The 23682-nt window shown below is 41.9% G+C and overlaps 1 protein-coding gene and 1 long non-coding RNA gene across 4 annotated transcripts in view; one reads left to right on the top strand and one right to left on the bottom strand.

The window, feature by feature from the left end:
- Window positions 1-23682, top strand: part of LARGE1 (LARGE xylosyl- and glucuronyltransferase 1) — an 851853-nt gene that overhangs the window by 652303 nt on the left and 175868 nt on the right. The gene's annotated exons all lie outside the window — the stretch shown is intronic.
- Window positions 9492-11977, bottom strand: LOC129138518 (uncharacterized). Its single transcript, XR_008541843.2, has 3 exons — window positions 11925-11977; window positions 11661-11733; window positions 9492-9730 (listed from the first exon to the last, which is right to left on the bottom strand). It is a non-coding gene; the product is annotated as an uncharacterized LOC129138518 (long non-coding RNA).

Raw genomic sequence — 23682 nt, 5'->3', positions numbered from 1 at the left:
GTGAAATCACCCCATCTCTACTAAAAATAAAAAAAATTAGCCAGGCATGGAGGCACATGCCTGTAATCCCAGCTACTCAGGAGGCTGAAGCAGGAGAATCACTTGAACCTGGGAAGCAGAGGTTGAAGTGAGCCCAGCCGAGATCGTGCCATTGCACTCCAGCCTGGGCAGTAGAGCGAGACTCCATCTCAAAAAAAAAAAAAAAGAATTTGATCAGATGTCAAAGGGGAGAGATTTCCTCTAAAATGACTTAGCAGGATTCTTGTTAAAATTGAACTCAGCAGGCTGAAGATGACAGCGCCCAGTGATAAGGTCTAGTTGGAAAGAGAGCTCACTCGAGTTCATCTAATATTTCATCAAGCAGAGAGACTTTGTCACACCAGAAGGAAAAGCCAAAAAGGCAAAACTAAGTTTTTGTTTTGTTTTGTTTTGTTTTGATATGAAGTCTCACTCTGTCGCCCAGGCTGGAGTGTAGTGGTGCAATCTCGGCTCACTGCAACCTCCACCTCCCGGGTTCAGTGATTCTCCTGCCTCAGCTTCCCAAGTAGCTGAGACTACAGGTGTGTGCCACCATGCGGGCTAATTTTTGTATTTTTAGTAGAGACAGGAGTTTCACCATGTTGGCCAGGCTGGTCTCCAACTCCTGACCTCAAGTGATCCACCTGCTTTGGCCTCCCAGAGTGCTGGGATTACAGGCGTGAGCCACTACAAACCTAATTTAAGTTGTGTGCCTCGTACGGAGAAGCCTGAAACTGCCTTCTTTGATTTAGGCCTGATTTCTTCATGAATGGATTAGGATGAAACTTTTTATCCTATGGACTCCCAGAGCCTTTACCTTCACGGTTAAATTTAGTTTGTGAATCTAGACCTATCCCTCTAGCCTTGTCCCTCTGGCCTTAAACAAGACACTTCATCTCCCTGGAGCTCAGTTTCCATGTCTATAATATGAAGGAGTTGATCTTCTGTGTTTGTAAACACAAATTCAGTTGATTTGCTAATTATGTTAGCAAGCACTTGGGTAGTCCTTGCTATGCTTCAGTCATAGTTCTAAGCGTTTACATTTAGTAAGTTCTATGGTAAGTTAGTTCAGATAGATACTTTTACTAGACCCATTTTACAGAGGGGCAGATCAAAGCACAAAGAAGTTAAGTAATTTGCCCAAAGTCATAACAGTAAGTAGCAGAACTGAGATTTGAACCCAGGTAGCTCAACCCCAGAGTTCGTTCTTAACTGCTGTGCTCTTCTGCATCCCTGATGGGAGATGAAATGGCATCCAATTGTAACAGGTCCTTCATTGTGCATTTAATCTCCATGGGGAGTGTATTTGTTTTCCACTGCTGTGTAAGAAATTACCACAGATGAAGTAGCTTCAAACAGCACGCATGTATTATCTCATAGTTCCCATGGATCAGGAGTCCAAGTACCAGTTATGGCAGACCTGTGCTCAGGCTCTTGCAAGGCTGCTGAATGCAGGTGTCAGCCATGCTGTGGTTCTCCTCTGGGCCTTGACTTCCTTTTCCAAATTCATTGGTTGTTGGAAGAATTCAGTTCTTTGTGGGTTGCAGGACTGAGAGCTCTGCTCTCTACATGGCTATTGACCCAGGACTTTTCTCAGCTCCTAGAGAGAACACACCACTCCCTGCAAAGGAGTCCTCTCTGACACATAGCAGCTCACCTCTTCAAAGCCAGCAAGAGCACTTCTCCCTTCATCCTGCTCAACCTGAGTCTTCTGTAACACAGCATAATCACATGCGTGATATCCCATCATATTCCCAGGTCCTGCTCATCTTCACAGAGAGATTATATAGGGAGATACACCAGGGCTTGGGAATCTTGGAGGTCCTCTTACAAGTCTGACACAGAGAGGAATTCTGATAGGAATTTATGGTCAAAGAAAGGATGTCGGCCGGGCACAGTGGCTCATGTCTGTAATCCCGGCACTTTGGGAGGCCGAGGTGGCGAATCACAAGGTCAGGAGTTTTCAAGACCAGCCTGGCCAACCTGGTGAAACCTCGTCTCGACTAAAAATACGAAAAACTAGCTGGGCATGGTGGTGCGTGCCTGTAATCCCAGCTGCTTGGGAAGCTGAGGCAGGAGAATCACTTGAACCCCCGAGATGGAGGTTTCAGTGAGCTGAGATCAGTCCACTGCAGTCCAACCTGGGCAACAGTGTGAGACTCCGAGAAAGAAAGAACAGAAGGGGAGGGGAGGGGAGCGGAGGGGAGGGGAGGGAAGAAAGAAAAAGAAAGGAGGGAGGGAGTGAAGGAAGGAAGTCAGGAAGGAAAGAAGGAAGGAAGGAAGGAAAGAAGGAAAGAAAGGATGTCTGCAAAGGGAGCCCACTGCCCCTGAAAGAGAATGAGATCATTGGTTATCATCCTGACTGGCAGGCGTAATAGAGTGCTGCAGGAGTGTGGAGGGGCTGCCTGACCAGGCTGGGCATCAGTTAACGGTTCCTAAGGAGGTGACTCTGAGTCCAACATTGACAGGTGGGGGCACTGAAGATCTTCCAGCAGAGGAAACAGTTCATGGGGAAGCAAGGTGGCATGAGCGGCAGGTGTGCTCAGGAAGAGCAATGGTCTGGGGCCACTGATAGGCCCCCGGGGCCCTCTCTAGCCTGTGTCCCCTGGCTGCAGGAGGCCCAGTCGTAGCACCAGCAACCACAGTGATGACTGGCTAAGGGGCTTTCAACAGAAAGGAATGGGACTTTCCTAACTGTTCCGTGTACTCCCAGAAAGGGTTTGACTGAAATCAAAGGAGAAGGGACAATTTCCAGGAGTTCTTTTAGGAAGTGGTAGGCCTGGGCATGAGAGCTCCATTCTTGAAGTCAGATGTGCCAGAACCACTGTCTCTACTCACCACTGAACAGCCGGGTGACGGTGAAGCCAGTTTACATCTTTGCCCTTGTTTGCTCACCTATAAAAAAGGAAGAAATCCTGCCCATCTGTTAAGGCTTTCGTGGAGATCAAAGGTGCTAACATGAGTGTTTACGATACTTTGTCAACTCCAAACACCCCATCAATACATGGCATCGTTTGCTAGAGAACTCTTTCTTTATCCGTTATTTTTTTCTCTTGTTCAGCTGTAGTGCTTCACTAAGTGGGAAAAGAGAGCCAAGAGTTTGGTTCTTATGAGCATTCCTGCAACAGAGATTCCTCTGAGGCATTGATCTTAAGAGCTGAGAGCAAACATCACAGGCAGCATTGCAACTGGTTGCTGTAGAGTTTGATTCTCTACTACAGAGAGAAGCAAAAATCATTTCAGAGATGAGAAAACAGTCAAAAAGAGCATTATTTTCTAAACTCATTAGCAGAGCAGTCATTGTCTTCTGATTCTGAGTCTCATTTTCTTCACACCTCCCCACACTAACAGAAAGTCAGTATAATTCACCCTCCTCAACTTCTGGAATCCAATACAGGGTTTAGTGCTGGTTTTGGTCTTTTTTTTTTTCTTTTTTGATTTTTGTTTTGTATTATGTCTTGGTTTTTGTTCATTTATTTTTCTTTGTCATACCTTTTATAAAAGAAACAAGATTTTCACACATGCTATTCTCCTGAGAGCCACGTTTGAATTACAATTTGAATTTGGGACGCAGAAAAATGGCCCACGTGCCTTTGGTAGAGGCAGCATAAGATCGTCTAAGGAGTGAGCATAGGTAAAGAAGAGAGGGGAGCCTGAGACAGGGCCCCAGAGCACTTCCAGAAGCCTCCATTCTCATTGCTCTCTGGAAGTTTAAACATGGCAAAACTTCCGTAAAGATAGAATAGATAAACAAAGGGAAACCATGAGAATGTCAGCTACAGTACTGTGTGGAGAAGCCTCTAGCTGTCACAATAAGTAACCTCCACCACCCTCTTCTCTTCAGGCTAACCTGGGCACTGCTTGAGAGAAAGGACCGTGTCTTATTCACCACTGTGTCCCCACCTTCGGCGCACAGGCGAGCACGAAGGGGTGCTGGTACATGCATGCTGAATGATTGTTGACTGAAATTCCATAATGTTCCGGAGACTGAACTGCTGTTACTTTGGGTCATGCCAGGCATGGTTCTTCCCTTGGGCAATTCATTGGCATTTCATTTTGAAAACCCTGACATTTCTGGGGTGGAGATGTGCCTTTTTCAAATTCTGTGCTCTTTGGAGCACTCTTCAATGAGCCATCAGCAAGAGAGAGCAGCCAGGATGAGTGTTGGGTCCAAACAGTTCATCAAAAGTGTTCTTTGAGAGCCTGCCAGAGCCTGCAAGGGGCTTATGAAGGGGAAAATAAAAGGATCTGGTTGGATGGAGGTTAACAAATAAAGGAAGCAAAGGTTGAAAAGCTTACAATAAATCTTCCATGGGTTTTCTCAAGATTCCTGCGTGACTGAACAATAAAACTGGCAGGCAGAGGCAGACAGCAAAGGAGGCTCTCGGTTCACTGAAGGCAACTAATGTGGGTTCAGCAAACCGCTGTCCCAGGTCCTCTGCTAGATGCATGGCCGGCATTATCTCATTTAATCCCCAGGCAAACCCTATGAAATAGACGCCGTGATCCTCATTTCTCCAGATGGGTCGAGAAGGTGACATAAGAGACTCACAGCCCAGCGGTTGGAAAGGGGCACAGTGGAGCTATCAGCTCAGGTCAGCCAGACCCCGAAGCCCATGCCTTCCAGCTAGCACATGCCAGGGAGGCCAGAGAGCTTTCAAGTGGGATTTCTCAGAAGCAAATGAAAGAAGAGAGTTTGAGGAAGGTGTTTTTAAATGTTGGTTTTATTATTTAGGGATGCCGTTGAAAAGGCAGTTTGTTACCCACCGTTCCCCAGAGGAGAGGAGGGGGCATGCCACGCCTTACAGGGCCACAGGGGAAGCACCAGGGTGGGTCAGGAGGCAGGGGGGTGGGAAGAAAATGTGGGCAAGAGGCTTTGCAGGGTTTCAGTGGGAAGGAGCAGGTGAGGTAGGATAAACAGGCTTAGGATTGGCTAGTGTGAATAATTTCAGTGGGCTCTTTGGTGTAAGGGTGATCTCTAGTTGCTCGGTACCTGGTATGTTTATAGCAAGGGAATAATGGCCCAAAGTGAAAATGCTCGATAATGGGAGTTGAGGGTGGTTATAAGCATGGGCTTGGTTAATTTGCATATGGAACGCAAATTGGCCAGACCTGGGAGGGCCAGTCTCTCCAGGGTCAGCAAGACCCCACATGTCAAAATACCAGACGCATGTGGTAGATACGGAAGAGCAACATTCAACATTCAACAAGGCAGGCAGGTTGCAGCACAGACCTTCCAAAGTGGCTTAAGAATGGCACTCCTGGGTCTTCTCTAACTTCTGGAAGCAGAGAGTGGAACTTCATCACACCAGGAGAGACCTCACCATTGAATTGTCGTCATTTGGAGAGCCAGGATGGGCCTTATTTTCAGCATCATGACAGCAAGTAATTGTGGATTCAATGACCCAAGTGGGTAAACTAATTGGAATTTAATGAGATTAATCAGAATAAGCTCTGTAGTTCCTGTATCAGAAATGTCAAGACATTGTTTGCTAAGATGAAGATATGCATGTAAAGTGTGTGTGTGTGTGTCCATGCACACACACGTACTGTGCACATACAAATCAGGCTTGCAGAGAAATGGAAGGCAGTTGACCAGCCAGGTTGCTAGAAAACTACGATGTGGCAAAAAAGTGAAGGAATTTTTTCGTAAGTGTGAGTGTGTGTATGTGTGTGTGTGTGTGTGTGTGTGTGTGTGTGTGTTGCCCTTTGGATTTCTCATGGATAGTAATTGAATCTGCCTTCTCTCTCACTTGTCCTTAACATTATTTGTCAATGTGGTTAAAGGTAAGGAATGGGAACAGGAATCAGATAAACCCTTCAGCATTTCTTAGAATAAAGATAAAGTTGGCCGGGTGTAGTGGCTTACGCTGGTAATCCCAGTATTTTGGGAGGCCAAGGCGGGCAACTCACAAGGTCAGGAGTTCAAGACCATCCTGGCCAACATGGTGAAATCCCGTCTCTACTAAAAATACAAATATATTAGCCAGGTGTGGTGGCGGGCGCCTGTAATCCCAGCTACTCAGGAGGCTGAGGCAGGAGAATTGCTTGAACCTGGGAGGCGGAGGTTGCAGTAAGCCAAGATCGTGCCACTGTACTCCAGCCTGGATGACAGAGCAAGACTATGTCTTGGAAAAAAAAAAAAAGAAGAAGAAACATAAAGTTTATATCAAGGCCTACATTGTGCTGCAGGTTCTGTTCTCTCCTGCTGTTACAGGAAAGGGGTCCCGATCCAGACCCCAAGAGAGGTAAAGGAATCAGAGCGAGTCCACGATACAAAGCAAAAGCAAGTTTTCTTAATTACTATATTAGTTACTATATTTTGCAAGAATTGATATTATCTTTAAAACAAAATTAGGAATGCCTCTGTTCTCAAGATATTGGGATATCAGGACGCTCCCAAGTCTGGGTTTGTTTAGTAAACGTATTAATTTGTTCCCTTAACCGTAAACATCTAGAGGCTAGAAATACCGAACTTTCTGGAAATGCAGTCCAGAAAGTCCCAGCCTCATGTTCCTAGTCCTCACTGAAGATGGAGTTGCTCTGATTCAAATGCCTCTGACACTTCTATTTCTCCGCATCTAACACCACACTCTACCCAGTTGCCTAAAATGGCCTTTGCTCCTTTACCCAGCAACCTCTCAGGCATTCTTCAGCACTCAGTTCTAGCATCTTTCCCTCAAGAATGCATTGCTTGGCTGAGCACGGTGGCTAACACCTGTAATCCCAGCACTTTGGGAGGCCAAGGTGGGTGGATCACCTGAAGTCAGGAGTTCAAGACCAGACTGGCCAACATGGTGAAACCCCATCTCTACTAAAAAATACAAAAATTAGCCGGGCGTGGTGGTGGTTGCCTGTAATCCCAGCTACTTGGGAAGCTGAGGCAGGGAGAATCGCGGTGAACCTGGGAGGTGGAGGTTGCAGTAAGCCAAGATCGCATCACTGCACTCCAGCCTGGGGGGACAGAGCAAGACTCTGTAGTCTCAAATATATATATATATATACATTTCTTGATCCCCCCATCCAGGTAAATCCCCCCAACCTATGCTCTCACAGCACCAAGTACTTCTCCTTCCTAACATGGGTCACTGCTGAATTTCACATTTGTTTGTGCAGTGATTTGTTTGATGACTACCTCTCTCTCAAGGCTGTGACTTCTACATATGGGTAAGAACTGGAACTGTTTTTATTCACCAGAGTAGCTCCAGTTCCTAACATGTAGTAGGTCCTAAATAGATATTTGTTAAATGAATGGGTGGATGAGTGAATGTAGATTCTCTTCCCAAACCCACCTCTCCACAGCTGCTCATTCTTGAGCAACTTATTCCCCTCTCTGAGCTTCCTCTTCCTCCTCCCTAACATGGGAGAGTTGGTTGAGATGATTTCTAAAGCCCTTCCTGCTCCTATCCCATTAAGGGCTGTTTAAAGGCTTTCTGTGTCCTCTGGGCAGATGCATTATCTCCTAGAGACGTCTACTTCCTCCTCATAGCCAAGAGAAAATGGCTTCTTTAAGGTTAACTTGGAATTCCAGCTACTCATTCCCTCCCTCCCCTCTGCCTTTTTTTTTGTTTTTTTGTTTTTGTTTTTGTTTTTGTTTTACCTTCCAAGTAGCTAGGACTACAGGTGTGTGCCACCGAGTTTTTGTATTTTTTGTAGCGATGGGATTTCACCATGTTGCCTAGTCTGGTCTCAAACTCCTGGGCTCAAGTGATCTACCCACCTCCACCTCCCAAAGTGCTGGGATTACAGACATGAGCCACAGTGCCCAGCCTTCACTTGTTTTTTTGTTGTTGTTGTTGTTGTTGTTTGTTTATTTTTGAGACGGAGTTTTGCTCTTGTTGCCCAGGCTGGAGTGCAATGGTGCGATCTCAGCTCACCACAACCTCCACCTCCTGGGTTCAATCGATTCTCCTGCCTCAGCCTCCAGAGTAGCTGGGATTACAGGCATGCACCACCACACCCGGCTAATTTTGTATTTTTAGTAGAGATGCGTTTTCTCCATGTTGGTTAGGCTGGTCTCGAACTCCCAATCTCAGGTGATCCACCTGCCTTGGCCTCCCGAAGTGCTGGGATTATAGGCGTGAGCCAGCACACCCGGCCTCACCTCCATTTTTAATGATCTGTGTGTGATCACCAGCTTTGGAGTAAACCCAGAAATTTGAATTTTGTCTCTGAAATTTACCAGCTCTGAGACTGTGGGTAACTAATCATGTAAACTCTTTGAGTCTTGTCTGCAAAATGAATATATGAACAAAATGAACAGAAATATATGAGTTGATACAGACCGCATGAGGCTAGGGTGAAGGTGAAATGAAAATGCATGTGTAACATCCTTAGCATAGTGCCTGGTACCTACTTGGTGCTGAATAGATGCTACTTTTCTTTCTTCTCCTTCCACATGCATGACTGGAACAATAATTAATATGGGAGTGGAAGTCTGGCGTTGTTGGCATATTCAGGTCATGGCAATATTATACATTATTATGTTCCCAAGCACTTTACCAGACAATATTGCAAGCTATCCAGAAAAGAGATTAATTATCCCCATTTTATAGATGAGGAAAGTAAAGCCTAGAAGGTTAAAATGGCTTGCCCAGGATTACAGTGAATTAGTGGCAGAGCGGGAGGTTTAAGTTTCACACTCCTGGTGCCCATTTCTCTCTGCGTTCTTTTCAACTTTTCTGCAACTTTCGGCTTCGGTTTATTTAACAGTCAACCCATTTCAAAGAACGCTGGCTCTGTGAATGGTTTAAATAACACAGACATTCCCCATAGATGTTACTCATACCATGCCTGAGAATCTCTTCTATTGTCCTGCAGATGTGCAAAACCACATTGGAAAGATTGAAGGAGCTATACATCTCTAGGTAGACCAATTCTGCAGGAAGAATTACAGCTGATAAATTCTTGGCTTGTCTTGCTGACAGTTCCCTGCTCGGCTGGCAGAGGAAGCAGCAAGACCTGCCATTCTGGACTTGATTTAGATCAATAAGGGACAACTGACTGGTTGCCTGGAAATGACGAGGAAATGAAAGAAACAGGTCAGCATGGAATCTGCAGGGGGTGAAGAGAGGAAACCCCAGGCGCTAAACTTTGATAATGCGGCTGTCAAACGGGAAGAGAAATATGAACTTGATCCCGGGAACTGAGTCTTCAAAAAAGCAAAACACCTCAAGTTGGATAACAGGACCCTCAAAATGAGTCTGACAATATGATTTAAAACGTTCCTAGCCAGAGATAAAAGAAGATAGTTTCAGAAATGAATGTGGCTGCACAGATAGAACCTATGTTTTAGGTAGGGGTCCTTTTGGGTGCAAGTAACAAATTCACTTTGAGTTAACTTAAAAAATCAAATGAAGAGGAATGCATTTAAAGGTTTCTGGGACAAATTAAAAAACCTAAGGGCAACTAAGCCTGTGTAGCTTGTTGTGAATCTCAAGCAACAAACTCAGATATACGAGAATATTGCATGGCTTTCTTTGATTAAAATCAACTTACATCTGGGTTTGATGCTCTCATTTTGCCAGGCTGGAGGGACACAAAATTTTGATTGTTTTGGAGACATCCTCACCCAACTTCATCCAAGAGGATACCAGGGAGCAGAGGAAGCCTCTCCAGCATTTGGTCAGCAGTCCAGAGTGTCCACGCGTTGTTCCATTTTTCCTGCTGTTTGAGTCTGCATTTCAGATCTAGCAGCTCTACTCCTTTCCTGCTATATGAGAAAGGATTCTGTATTACTGAATGTGAAAGTTAAAATACCAATGACTCAACTAAGATAGAAGTTTACTTCCCGGGCCAGGCACGGTGGCTCACGCCTGTAATCCCAGCACTTTGGGAGGCCGAGGCAGGCGGATCACTTGAGGTCAGGAGCTCAAGACCAGCCTGACCAACATGGTGAAACCCCGTCTCTGCGGAAAACACAAAAATTAACTGGGTGTGGTGGCAGACGCCTGTAATCTCAGTTACCAGGGAGGCTGAGGCAGGAGAATTGCTTGAACCTGGGGGGCGGAGGTTGCAGTGAGCGGAGATCTCGCCGCTGCACTCCAGCCTGGGTGACGGAGTGAGACTCCGTCTCAAAAAAAAAAAAAAAAAATCTACAGGTAGACCATGCAGGGCTGGAACAGTTACTGTGAGATTATTAGATATGAGCTCCTTTTATGTCACCACCTCCAGCATCAGAATTCTGCTTCAAGGTCCAAGATAGTTTAAGGAGCTTGAACTACAGACCAAGTAGAGAAAGAGAAGAAGAATGATACTATCAATAAACCTAGTAAGTACTATGGACCAGAGACTGTCCTAACTGCTTTACATATTATTTCATTACTTCTTCTAGCAACCCAGTGAGGCAGGTTGTATTATTGTCCCATTTAAGAATTGGAAATTGAACCACAGTGAGGTTGGGTGACTTGCTCAAGGTCACACAGCTTGTAAGTGGCAGACCTGGAATTTAAACTGAGTCATTCTGGCTCTGGAGTCTATAGCCTTAGCTATCCCTTCTTTGAAAGGAGATGTCCCCACAGTGATATGTAGCACATTTGCTTAGCACGGAGAAACTGTATATAAAATAGACAATGGCCAGACCATATCTGACAATGGAACTCTGACCCACAACCTCTGTAGCAACCAACCAAACCACAACCTCTTCAACAATGGGCCTAGTATTGTCAGAGCTTGGTCAAAGACTGCCAGCTGTCCTAGTTTTTGTCCCCTGCTTCCAACACAGGCCCAACGAGGGAAATCCAAACATCCTCCCCAATCCAGTCACACACCATGTCCCATTTCTAGTTAGCCCACCTCCAGCTTCCCCAGGCCAAAAACCTTCAGTCGGAGCACTCCTGAAGCCTTCCTCTTTTTTTCATGATAAGCTTTCCTACTCTTTGGCCTGCCTTTGAGTCCCTGCCAAATGCACATGGTAGTGGCTGCTTTCATTGCTGTAGCAAGTTCTGAAGAAACAGCCTGTTTGCTCCCACTTTGGGTAGCTTTCACTTATTCCCACGCATCTTATTGGCTAGAACTTGGTCACATAACCAAACCTTGCTAAAAGGAGGCTGGGAAGTGCAGTCTTTTACATAGGTGGCCAGCTAAAGATTTAGCGTTCTTTTACTAAAAAAAAAAAAAAAAAAAAAAATGAAGAAGGAAAGAATGAAAATTGGGAAGGAGCTATCAGTGTTGGTCATACCCACCATCCCCTGGGCATAGGGACCTTTGGCAAAGTATGCCAGCCAGCCCCTGCTTTCTCAGACTCAGAAGGCAGCCTTCCCCTCCGAGGTGCAGCCCCATCCTCAGACACTACTCTAGAGTGCTGCACGAGGTGCTGCTCTTCCTGCGATGGAGTCTCGCTCTGTCGTCCAGGCTGGAGTGCGATGGTGCAATCTTGGCTCACTGCAACCTCCACCTTCCGGGTTCAAGCGATTCTCCTGCCTCAGCCTGCAGAGTAGCTGAGATTACAGGCGCCTGCCACCACACCCAGCTAATGTTTGTATTTTTAGTAGAGACAGGGTTTCACCATGTTGGCCAGCCTGGTCTCAAACTCCTGACCTTAAGTGATCTGCCCACCTGGGCCTCCCAAAGTGCTGGAATTACAGGCATGAGCCATGTAATCTCTGTTCTTTACCTAGTCTGTTTCCTTCCAACATACTTACAGTCTCAGAGGCGTTCCTCCATCTTCTTTCACCCTCTGAGACACATAGTGCTACTCTTTAATTAGTTTAGGGCCTGGGGGAAAAACAAGGGTAATAAAAATGACTTGCACTTATTAGTTCCCTTATGATATGATTATAATTGTTCTAAGAACTTTATGTTTTTAATCAATTTAATTGTCACAACAACCCTATAAGATAGGCAGCATTATCCCTATCATATCTACGAGCAAACAGAGTGGCTAAGTAGCTTTCTCAGGGTCTCACAGCCTGGTTTGCTGTCTCCACTTCACTTGACACGTCTGTTCATTCTCCTTTCAATAATTCTTTCTGTATAATCCAGTTACATTCCACGTCACACCTTCTGAGCTCATAATCTCCCCATTCTAATGGCCAGCGCAGACTAAAAATGCCAATTCAGTCTCAGCTCCAAATTGCTGAGAGAAAGAGTCTGATTCCCCATGTATCCATCCCTTGTCTATCACACTTTGGTCAAAGACCATGATGACGTTACACAAACCCTGACTCTAGCAGTGGGCTCTCAGAAAAACGGAGTGACCTCAAAGAGTGTCTCCTAAACTCTGTTCTTTAAGCATTTGTAAAGAATACGATGGGATTCCTAGCCAAAAAGAAAAACCAACAAAGAATTACATGAACCCAAAAGAATGTTGCTTGGAAGAGCAGAGGCTGACAAAGTTGTACATAACACCACCAACAAACAAAGGAAGGCACACGTCTTTGGGCAAATGTTAGAATGTTAAAACTTAAAAGGCAGAAAAATAAACGACTCAATTCCTACTTTGCTTTACTGCCAAAAAGAACAATTCCTAACTATAAATGGTAGAAAAGCTATCTTGAAGAGGACACTTCCCTAAAGATAGAAGATAATAATAAGAGAATGTTTAACATGCTTTAAATGAATTCAAATTCCCGGGACCAGAATAATTACATCTCAGGGCACAGAATGTATTAATGAAATGCATGCATGTTGATGAAGTCAACATTACTACTCATTAAGAAATGATGGAGAAGGAGAGTTAGGCTGGAAGGCTAGAGTAAGGTAAATATTGATTTGTTTTACCAACAAGGGAAAAAGGAGGGATTCTACATATATATTAATGAGTTTAAAATGGGGGGGGGGGGAATGAAGGAATTATCATTAAAAAGATGGCTTATAAATATTTATAACTTAAAAATAATTATTAGGAGTTATCAAAGGTTTATTTGATTAATTAACTCATTCATGAAACATTTGTTGAGTCTGCAGTATATCCCAGATATACAGGTAATAAAAAATTTCTAAGATTAGCTTTGCCATCTATTTAGTAGCCTTTACTAATGAAAGGTCAGGACAAACTTAGTGTCACTTTCTTTTCTGTTGCTTTTGCCAGCTAAGTAGAACACTGGGATGCATTTAGACTTCAGCAAGCTCTGTGAGATGGACTCTAATAGCTTATGGACCAGATGGAGATATATGGACTGGCTGGTAGTTATTAAATGTTCACTCAACTGGGTAGATCACCATAGACAGAGGTTATTGTCTAATTGTCAGTCTTACCATAGTTTGCACTTCTTTATGAGCCAGGCATATTGTTCCCCAAACAGTGAGAAAGACTGAGCTGAAAGACTGTGCAAATTTCCATCACCAAAGTTGGACAGCTGTGGCAGAAACTGATCTGGCAATAGAGGTTTGCAATGGGGTTTGAAAGAAGCTAAATAATAGCACCTCTTTTTCCAACTTAATTTACCAAAGTGTGAGAGATATAAAAATAACAAGCAAAGGGAAAACCAAAATGCCACCTTTATTACCAAGAGTTGCTATTGATAAGTTTAACACATCTTCAGGCCAGGAGAATCTTTAGTACTAGAATTAAGCATATATATCCTCCATGTCACAGGAGTGTTGAATCATGTCCAGATTGCCCATGTGACAACAGACCCTGTTTCTTGTTTGGCATGATCCCAAGAAAAAAAACAGAGCAGAAAGTCACCGGCTGATGCATACCCAATTTCTTCTCCAAAAATCACAAATCAGATAAACAAAAATAGTTAAGTACAGGTGTGTTTCACTAGTTGAGCTCCCTCCACAGAGAAAGAGCCATCAGGAGTAAAGAAGAGGCACGTCTTTCTTAACAATGAGCTCCAGAATGGACACGTGGGTGTTCCACATCCAAAAGAACAGAGTAGTCTATCTTACTGCCAAAGTTGGAAGCATTTGGCTCTAGGATATCAAATAAGGCCAGTAGTGTAGGGTGTCAAGGGCCCGGGTATTGAGCACAGTAAGAGATAAGATTGACTACCAAACATTTGAGGAAGAAATTGTACCAATTCCCTATAATCTCTTTCAGAGGATAGAAACAGAGGGAATACTTTCTACATCATTCTATGAGGCAAGCATGACCCTAATACCAAAACCAGAAAAAGCCATTACAAGAAAAGAAAACTACAGACCAATATCTCCCATGAACATAAATGCAAAAATCCTGAACAAAATATTGGCAAATCAAATTCACCAGTGCATACAAAGAATTGTACACCATCAAGTAAGATTTATCCCAGCTGTGCAAGGCTGATTCAACATTTGAAATCAATTAATGTAATCCATTACATCAGTAAGCCAGGGAAGAAAAATTACATGATCATATAAGTAGATGAATAACAGGCATTTGACAGAATCCAAAAGTCAATCATGATTAAAAGTCTCAGTAAAGTATGAATAGAGATGAATTTCCTCAACTTGATAAAGAATACAAAAAACCTACAGCTAATATCACACGTAGTGGTGAGAAATTTAGAGCTCTTTTACTAAAATCAGGAAGGATATCTCCCGTACTACTTTTCAGCATCATACTGGCATTACTAATGAATGTAATAAGACAAGAAAAGGAAAGAAGAGTACACATATTGAGAAAGAAGAAATAAAATTGTTTTTGTTCACAGATGACATGATTGTCTGTGCAGAAAATCCAAAAGAACTGACAAAAAACGCATGGAACTAATAAGCAATTAGAGCAAGGTTGCAGGATGCCAGGTTAATGTATAAACATCAATTGCTTTCTTACATATCAGCAATGAACAAGTGGGATTTTAAATTAAAAACACAAGACTATTCACATTAACACCTTTAAAATGAAATACTTAGGTAAAAATCTAACAAAATGTGCATAAGGTCTATATAAGGGAAACTATAATGATGAATGACATCAAAGAACTAAATAAATGGAGAGATATGTACATGAATAGGAAGACAATGTTACCAAGATATCAGACCTTCCTAACTTTATCTGTAGATTCAATGCAGTTCAAATTCAAATCCCAGCAAGTTTATTACGTGAATATTGGCAAACTGATTCTAAAGTTTATATGTGGAGCAAAAGACTCAGAATAGCCAACACGATATTGAAAGAGAAAAATGAAGTTGGAAGACTGACACTCTCTGACTTGAAGGACTTAGTATAAAGTGATAGTAATCAAGACACTGTGGAATTGGTGAAAGAACGACTGTATCAATGGAACAGAATAGAAAGCCCAGAAATAAACCCACATAAATATAGTCAGCTGATCTTTGACTAAGGAGCAAGTACAATACAACAGAGCAAAAATAGTCTTTTCAATAAATGTTACTGAAACAACTGGACATCCACATGCAAAAAATACATCTAGAGATAGACTTATACCCTTCACAAAAATTAACTCAAAGTGGATCATAGACCTAAATGTAAAACCCAGAACTATGGAACTCCCAGAAGATAACATAGGAGAAAACCTAGATGATCTTGGGTATAGTAATGACTTTTAGATACGACAACAAAGGCACGATCTGTGGAAGAAATAACTAATAGGCTAGACTTCATTAAAATAGAAAACTTCTGCTCTGTGAAAGACAATATCAAGAGAATGAGAAGACAAGCCACAGACTGGAAGAATACATTTGCAAAAGACACATCTGATAAGGAACAGCTAACCAAAGTATAAAAAGAACACTTAACACTCAGCAATAAGAAAAAAAGCAACCAGCTTAGTAAATGTGCCAAAGACTTTAACAGACATCTCACCAAAGATATGCAGATGGTAAATAAACATATAAAAAGTTGCTCTACATCATATGTCATCAGAGAAATGCAAATTAAAACAACAATGATATGCCACTACACAGCTATTAGAATGGCCAAAATCTGGAACATTGGCAAGGATGAGGTGCAATAGGAACTCTCATTTATTGCTGTTGGAATGCAAAACTGTACAGCTACTTTGATTTGACAGTTTGACAGCCTCTTATAAAACTAAACACACTCTTATCATGTGATCCAGCAATTACACTCCTTGGTATTTACCCAAGGGAGTTGAAAACTTATGTCCACACGAAAACCTACATGTGGATGTTTATAACAGTTTTATTCAAAATTGCCAAAACTTGGAAGCAACCAAGATATCCTTCAGTAGGTAAATGGATACATAAACTGTGGTACATCCTGACAATGGGATATTATTCAGCTCTGAAAAGAAATGAGCTATTAAGCCATGAAAAGGCACGGAGGAACCTTAAATGCACATTTTACTAAGTAAAAGATGCCAGTCTGAAAAGCCTGTGCACTGTATGATTCCAACTATATGGCATTCTGGAAAAGGCAAAACTGTGGAGATAGTAAAAAGATCAGGGGTTGGGGAGGGAGCGTTGGGAGTTGACCACACAGAGAAATTTTAGAGCAGTGGAAATATTCTGTATGGTACTATAATGGTGGATACATGTCATTATACATTTTTTCCAGACCCACAGAATGGACCACACCAAGAGTAAACTCTAAACTATGCACTTTGGGTGATTATGACACGTTAATATTGGTTCATCAATTGTAACCAATGGACCACTGTGGTGGGCTGTGCTGATAGAAAGTCTACACGTGGCTCACGTGTTGGCTCACGCCTATAATCCCAGCACTTTGGGAGGCTGAGGTGGGTGGATCATGGTCAGGAAGTCAGGAGTTCAAGACCAGCCTGGCCAAGATGGTGAAACCCCCTCTCTACTAAAAACACACAAAAAAATTAGCTAGGTGTGGTGGCACGCACCTGTGGTCCTAGCTACTCAGGAGGCTGAGGCAGGAAAATTGCTTGAACCTGGGAGGCAGAGGTTGCAGTGAGCCGAGAACACACCACTGCACTTCAGCCTGGGTGACAGAGCAAGACTCCATCTCAAAAAAATTAAAAAAATGTCTACAAGTGTTGGGGAAGGTGGCGTATGGAAACTCTCTGTATCTTTCTCTCTGAATTTTGCTGTGAACCTAAAACTGCTCTTAAAAAATAAAGACTTTAAAAAAGAAGAAATCAGATTGAGTCATGAGTCAAACCTCAGTTATGAGGTTCCAATCTTGGCAAAAGGAAATGGCAAGAGTGAGTACTATTGTTAAATTTGTCAAGAGTCAAATTTATCTGTGATTCAGGGTAAATTCCCTGGTCCAGGGTTGGAGGCTTTCAGAAGAAAGAGAAACCTAGTCAGGATTTCTAGAATAGTGTTTCTCAGTTCCTCAGCATTTCCAGACCAGCTCACGGGCATCTGTTTCAGGCAAGGCACCAGTCAGGTTATCTATGTCTAGCTTGATAATGAATAGCTTGAGATATATGTCCGGGCTCCACAATCAGTACACTGCCTTGTTCTTTATCCCATCAATATTGGAAGATTCCCATTCATACTTATAAGAACATTTAGATAATTATTGATATTCAAATGAAACATTGACGCAGAAAGAATAGATTTATCACTGAAGATTATTGTCCATATTTCATTAGACATAAACACAGCACATGCAATGTTTTAGCTTTCAGCTAATCTTTCAACTTGAAAGATGAATATCAATCAATTCTTTGGTTGAATGTGTCTCTGGAAAATATTTTTATGTGATCTGTGGCAGCATTTGTATGTGATTTTTCAAACATCATCAATAATATATCATTAGTTTCTTTCACTGACAAAGGAAGAAAATTATCAGCTGTAATGATTGACAAATTTCTTCACGGCTTGGTCTTCTTAAGATATTCTAATATTGTGTCCTGAATATTATAAATTATGCTCCTTTAGCTCTGAAATGATAGATTCAGTTTATTCTAGATACTGACTACAATTTTGAAACATATCAATCCATTCTAAGTAATTGAAGTAATTAAATCACAAAGAAATATTTCCTTTTTATGGCTAACTTTTTTTAAAAAAGAACATTTTGGTTTTGTTTTTTTTTAATGAATCACTCTGTGCAACTATTTTAAAAGTAGAGTTTTATATTCACTGACATTTTCTTAACATACCACACTGAAAAGATACAACACACACACACACACACACACACACACACACACATACTGGCTGCAGTTCTCTCATAGTAAAAATTTTCACAGTGTCTTTCAACCTTAGATCAAGATTGTGAGACATATTGTTGGCTACTGATTATTCTCTGTGAATAAAATGCTAGAAAAAATTTATGTGTACTGTTGGCATAGATCCCAGCACATTTTGTGCTGTTCTTCTCATGGCTCACAAAATCACTTTAATTTTTTAAAACGCTTTTCTTGTGCCACAGGCTTTCGGTGATAAAAAGTTGTTGACCACACTCTATATCATATATACATTACATGTATTTGAGGAATTGATTCATACTCTGCCTATCAGTGGTTTAATCCAAATGTAAAGCAAAATACATGCTGGAAATTCATGCTTAATAATTTCTCTTTAGTTTTTAAAAGTTGTTATTTATTATGTTTTAGATGGAGTCTCACTCTGGCACCCAAGCTGGAGTGCAGTGGTGCGATCTGAGCTCACTGCAACCTCCACCTCTTGGGTTCAATCTATTCTCTGGCCCCAATCTCCTGAGAAGCTGGGATTACAGGTGCGCACCACCACGCCTGGCTAATTTTTGTATTTTTGGTGGAGACAGGGTTTTGCCACGTTGGCCAGACTGGTCTCAAACTCCTGGCCTCAGGTGATCCATCCCGCTCAGCCTCCCAAAGTGCTAGGATTAAAGGGGTGAGCCACCGCGCCTGGCCACTTTACTTTATAAAATCACTGACAGTACATAATATCCCAAAGTGTTACTTGATTAAGGAATTTGGCAAAATTTCCATAAAAGCTTTGACTAGTATGGTGGGGTTTTCAGCAATAGTGTGATTTCTACATGTTTTGAATGATGTCTCTGCAGTGTTGGACTCTTCTACACTTGAACATAAAATTCTCATATCACCCTAAAAAGCATTATTTGGTGGAAGGACTTGAGGAAAGAACTTTACTGGATTTCCAAAGAGGTTGCTATTTTATTTTAAAATGTTGCATTTCTATGGCTACAGCAGTATTTACAAGGTTTCAAGATTGACAGTTCCCTGAGCAGCAGAAGCCATGAATTGCAAGTTTAATAAAATACATTTTCAGATATTTCCTATTATCTTTTTATTGACACTTTTCATTTTCTTGGATGAATTCTGTTTGTTTGTTTGTTTTTGTTTTTGAGATGGAGTCTCGTTCTGTTGCCCAGGCTGGAGTGCAGTGGCGCAATCTCAGCTCACTGCAACCTCCGCCTCCCAGGTTCAAGTGATTCTCCTGCCTCAGCCTCCCAAATAGCTGGGACTACAGGCATGCACCACCACGCCTGGCTAATTTTTGTATTTTTGATGAAGACAGGGTTTTGCCACGTTGGCCAGACTGGTCTCGAACTCCAGACCTCAGGTGATCTGTGCACCTCAGCCTCCCAAAATGCTGGGATTACAGGCATGGGCCACCATGCCCGGCCAAGAGCAGAGCTTTCAAAAGACGTTTTAAATAGCATCAAGATCCTGAGGCATTTTTTTAAACTGTAAGGAGATGAAACATGGCTTCACCAGTACAATCCTGAAGACAAAGCACAATCAAACTAATGGCTACCAAGAGGTAGAAATGGTCCAGTCAAAGCAAAAGCAGATCATTCAAGAGCAAATATCTTGGCAACAGTTTTTTGGGATGCTCAAGGCACTTTGCTTGTTGAATTTTGGAGGACGACAGTGTGATCATATCTGCTTATTATGGGAGTGTTTTGAAAAAGCCAAAACTCTAGCAGAAAAACACCCAGGAAAGCTCCACAAGAGAGTCATTCTCCAACACAACAGTGCTCTTGCCCATTCCTCTCATTAAACAAGGGCAATTTTGCAAGGGTTTCAATGAGAAATCATTAGACAACCACCTTGCTGTCCTGATTTGGCTCCTTCTGACTTCTTTTTGTTTCCTAATCTTAAAAAATCTTTAAAGGGCATTCAGTTTAGTTAATAATGAGAAAAGATGGCATTGACAAGTTAAATTCCCAGGACCCTCAGTTCTCCAGGGATGGACTAAATGGCTGGTATCATTGCTTACACAAGTGTCTTGAACTTGATGGAGCTTATGTTGAGAAATAAAATTTATATTTTTTATTTTTATCTTTTAATTTTATTTTTCCACAAACTTTTTAAAGTCCCCTTGTACGAAGACTTGGTGGGGCATTTTGAGGGCAGGGGCTGTTGTTTTTGCCACTGTTCCAGTTGTTGGAGTTGTTATCCACTTCCCCTCCCCCTCCTTACATACACTCCATGATTAGAAGCATCCTGGTGATCACTAAGAGCTCCGCCACTTCAACATCCTTTCTTGTAATTATTTCATGAATGGATCAGATTTTAGACACGGTGATTTACGCCATCAGTTGAAGATCCTTAGCTGTGGCAGGTCAAGATGATGACAGATGGCATAGTTGATTTCTAACTGCCTACAGAGACTAATGTATATCTTTTCTTTGAAGACCCTAAAAGCATATCTGGTGCTCATGTTCAAAGGGGCTTCGGTTGTCCTGCAAAGTGCTTCTTCCAGGGACTCCCTTCCACTTTGATCCAAACAAGCTGAATTTTGGATAAAATGGGGCTAAAGAATGGAGTTCAGGGAGCATAAAAAGTCAGAGGCTTGGATTCACGTTTCAGCTCTCTTCTAAAAAGTTGCTTAGCCTTTTTGAGTCTCAGTTTCCTCATCTGCACAATGGGGATGGTCATCTTTGCTTAGCTTTTTAGAATTTGTGACAATAATTGAACTAGACAGTGAATATGAAAAGACTTTAAAAGCTATAGGCCGGGTGCGGTGGCTCATGCCTGTAATCCCAGCACTTTGGGAGGCCGGAGTGGGCGGATCACGAGGTCAGGAGATCGAGACCATCCTGGTTAACACGGTGAAGCCCCATCTCTACTAAAAATACAAAAAAAAAAAAAAAAATTATCTGGGCTTGGTGGCGGGTGCCTGTAGTCCCAGCTACTTGGGAGGCTGAGGCAGGAGAATGGCATGAACCCAGGAGGCGGAGCTTACAGTGAGCCGAGATCGCGCCACTGCACTCCAGCCTGGGCGACAGAGCGAGACTCCGTCTCAAAACAAAACAGAAAAAAACAGAACATATAAAACAAAACAAAAAACTATAAACCACCACACAAAGTGAAATGACCACATTATTTACTATTGGAATGATGATACCTACACTTTTGCCTGGAGTGGGTTTCAGGACTTTTATTGAGAATGGGCTCCATGGGTAAGTCCCTAACGCCAATGAAGTGCTTGGCTGATTTTACTACTTTCAGAATAAAAAAAGGTGACCTGAAAACTCTTTATGCATGACCCAACACTTTCATGTCTAAATATTTATCCAAAAGAAATAAGAACATATGCCCACAAAAAAATATTAGCACATGAATGCTCATAGAAGGCCTATTCAGGAAAGCCTGAAACTGGAAACAACCCAACTGTCCAACAACAAATGAACAGATAGAGAAATGTTGGTATATTCATGAAGTGAAATACTACTCAGCAATAAAAGGAAAAAATTACTGATACACATAAAATGGATGAATCTCACAGGCATTACGTTTACAGAAAAAATGCCTGACATTAAAGACTACAAAGTATATAATTCCAAGGAATATTTGATGTTCTAGAATAGACAAAACTAATCATTGGTGACAGAAGTCAAATAAGTGGTTGTCAGAATGGTGATTGGGTTGGGGAATATTGATTAAAAAGAGAAGCAAAGGAACTTTCTGGGGTGATAAAAAATGTTTTATATCTTGATAGTGGTAGAAGTTAAATAGATGTGTACATGTGTCAAAACGCATCAAACTGTACACTTAAATATATATAAATTATATCTAAATAAAGTTTTACTTAAAAGTATGTTTTGATATAAAGCTTTATTTAAAGTTTTCAATGGTTATTGTTAATTCTGTCTTGTTATGGGTTGAATTAGCTCTACTGCCCCCCATGCAAATTCATATGCTGAAGTCCTAACCCTTGCTACCTCAGAATGTGACTATTTGTAAATGGAGTCACTGTAGATGGAATTAGATGAGTTTAGATGCGGTCATCCTGGAGAAAGGTGAGCACTCAATCCAATGTGACTGATGTCCTTATAGAAAGGGGAAATTCAGACAAATAGAGACACACACAAGGAAAATGCCATGTGGAGAGGAAGGCAGAGATGGAGGTGATGCTTGTACTAGGCAAAAATGTCAAAGATTGCCAGCAAACCACCAGAAGCTGGTGTAGAAACATGGGACAGGCTGTTCTTCACAGTCTTCAAATGGAACCAAACCTATGTGACATCTCAGACTTCTAAGCTCCAGAACTATGAGACAATACTTTTCTGTTGATATGCCACCAGTTGTGGTACTTTGTTACAGCAGCCCTAGCAAACTCATAGATGTCCCTAGAGTTTAGTTCTCACTTTCACCAACTGCTCAACTCAAATATGTTAATTGAGCACCCTCAAGACCCTGTGAGAAAAACATAAATAAAAATTGTCCTCCTTGGATAACATATATATGAAAAAAAAGGAAAGAAAAGCTTAGTTCTGTTAGTTCCCAGCAGGAGTGCTGAGATTGTGTCCATATGAATCAAAATTGTATAAAATAGCTTTAAAAAGTACAGAGCCAACATACTCACCTAACACTGTGCAATTCTCAGTCTATCTAGCAATAGACTGAGAATGTATCACTCAGCCAACACATTTCTGTTCCAGTTTAAGAAATCTACTTGGGGAAGTGCATTAAGACTAGAAGATTGATAGGTGCATATAAATTGAATTTGGTTAAGGGATTTTTTTTTTTTTTTTTTTTTTTTTTTTTTTTTTTTTGAGACGGAGTCTCGCTGTCGCCCAGGTTGGAGTGCAGTGGCGCGATCTCGGCTCACTGCGGGCTCCGCCCCCCGGGGTTCACGCCATTCTCCTGCCTCAGCCTTTTGAGTAGCTGGGACTACAGGTGCCCGCCACCTCGCCCGGCTAATTTTTTGTATTTTTAGTAGAGATGGGGTTTCACCGTGTTAGCCAGGATGGTCTCGATCTCCTGACCTCGTGACCCGCCCACCTCAGCCTCCCAAAGTGCTGGGATTACAGGCGTGAGCCACCGCGCCCAGCCGTGGTTAAGGGATATTTTTAACAAGTTCTGGGAGCAGAATGAATCACCTCTCTCCACCAGAGGTACATAACTGCCCTGAGGTCATTAGTGATTCAGGGTTCCCACCTGCTAAGAGTATTCTATGAACATACTGACAGTCTACTTACTATTCATTCTTTATCTTTAAAATTTTATTTTAAATTGAAAAAATATTTTAAATATATTTATGGGGCACAATGTGATGTTTTGATATATGTTTACAACGTGAAATGATTAAATCAGGCTAGTTAACATATTCACTACCTCACATACTTATTTTTCTATGGTGAAAACATTTAAGATCTACTTTTAGCAATTTTGAATTATGTAATGCATTATTATTTATTATAGTCACCATTCTGTGAAATAGATCACTAAAGCTGATTCCTCTTGTCTAAATGAAACTTTCTACCCTTTGATGGACAGCTCTGCTTTCCCCATCCTCTCCCGTCCCCCAGCCCTTGGTAACCATCATCCTACTCTCTGCTTGTAGGAGTTCAACTTGTTTAGATTTTGTGAGTGAGAACATGTGGTATTTGCCTTTAGAGTCCTCTAGGTTTATCCATATTGTGTTAAATGA

The sequence above is a fragment of the Pan troglodytes genome, chromosome 23 (genome assembly GCF_028858775.2).
Source record: "Pan troglodytes isolate AG18354 chromosome 23, NHGRI_mPanTro3-v2.0_pri, whole genome shotgun sequence".
Taxonomy (NCBI): domain Eukaryota; kingdom Metazoa; phylum Chordata; class Mammalia; order Primates; family Hominidae; genus Pan; species Pan troglodytes.
This window is presented reverse-complemented; position numbering and strand designations above follow the sequence as displayed.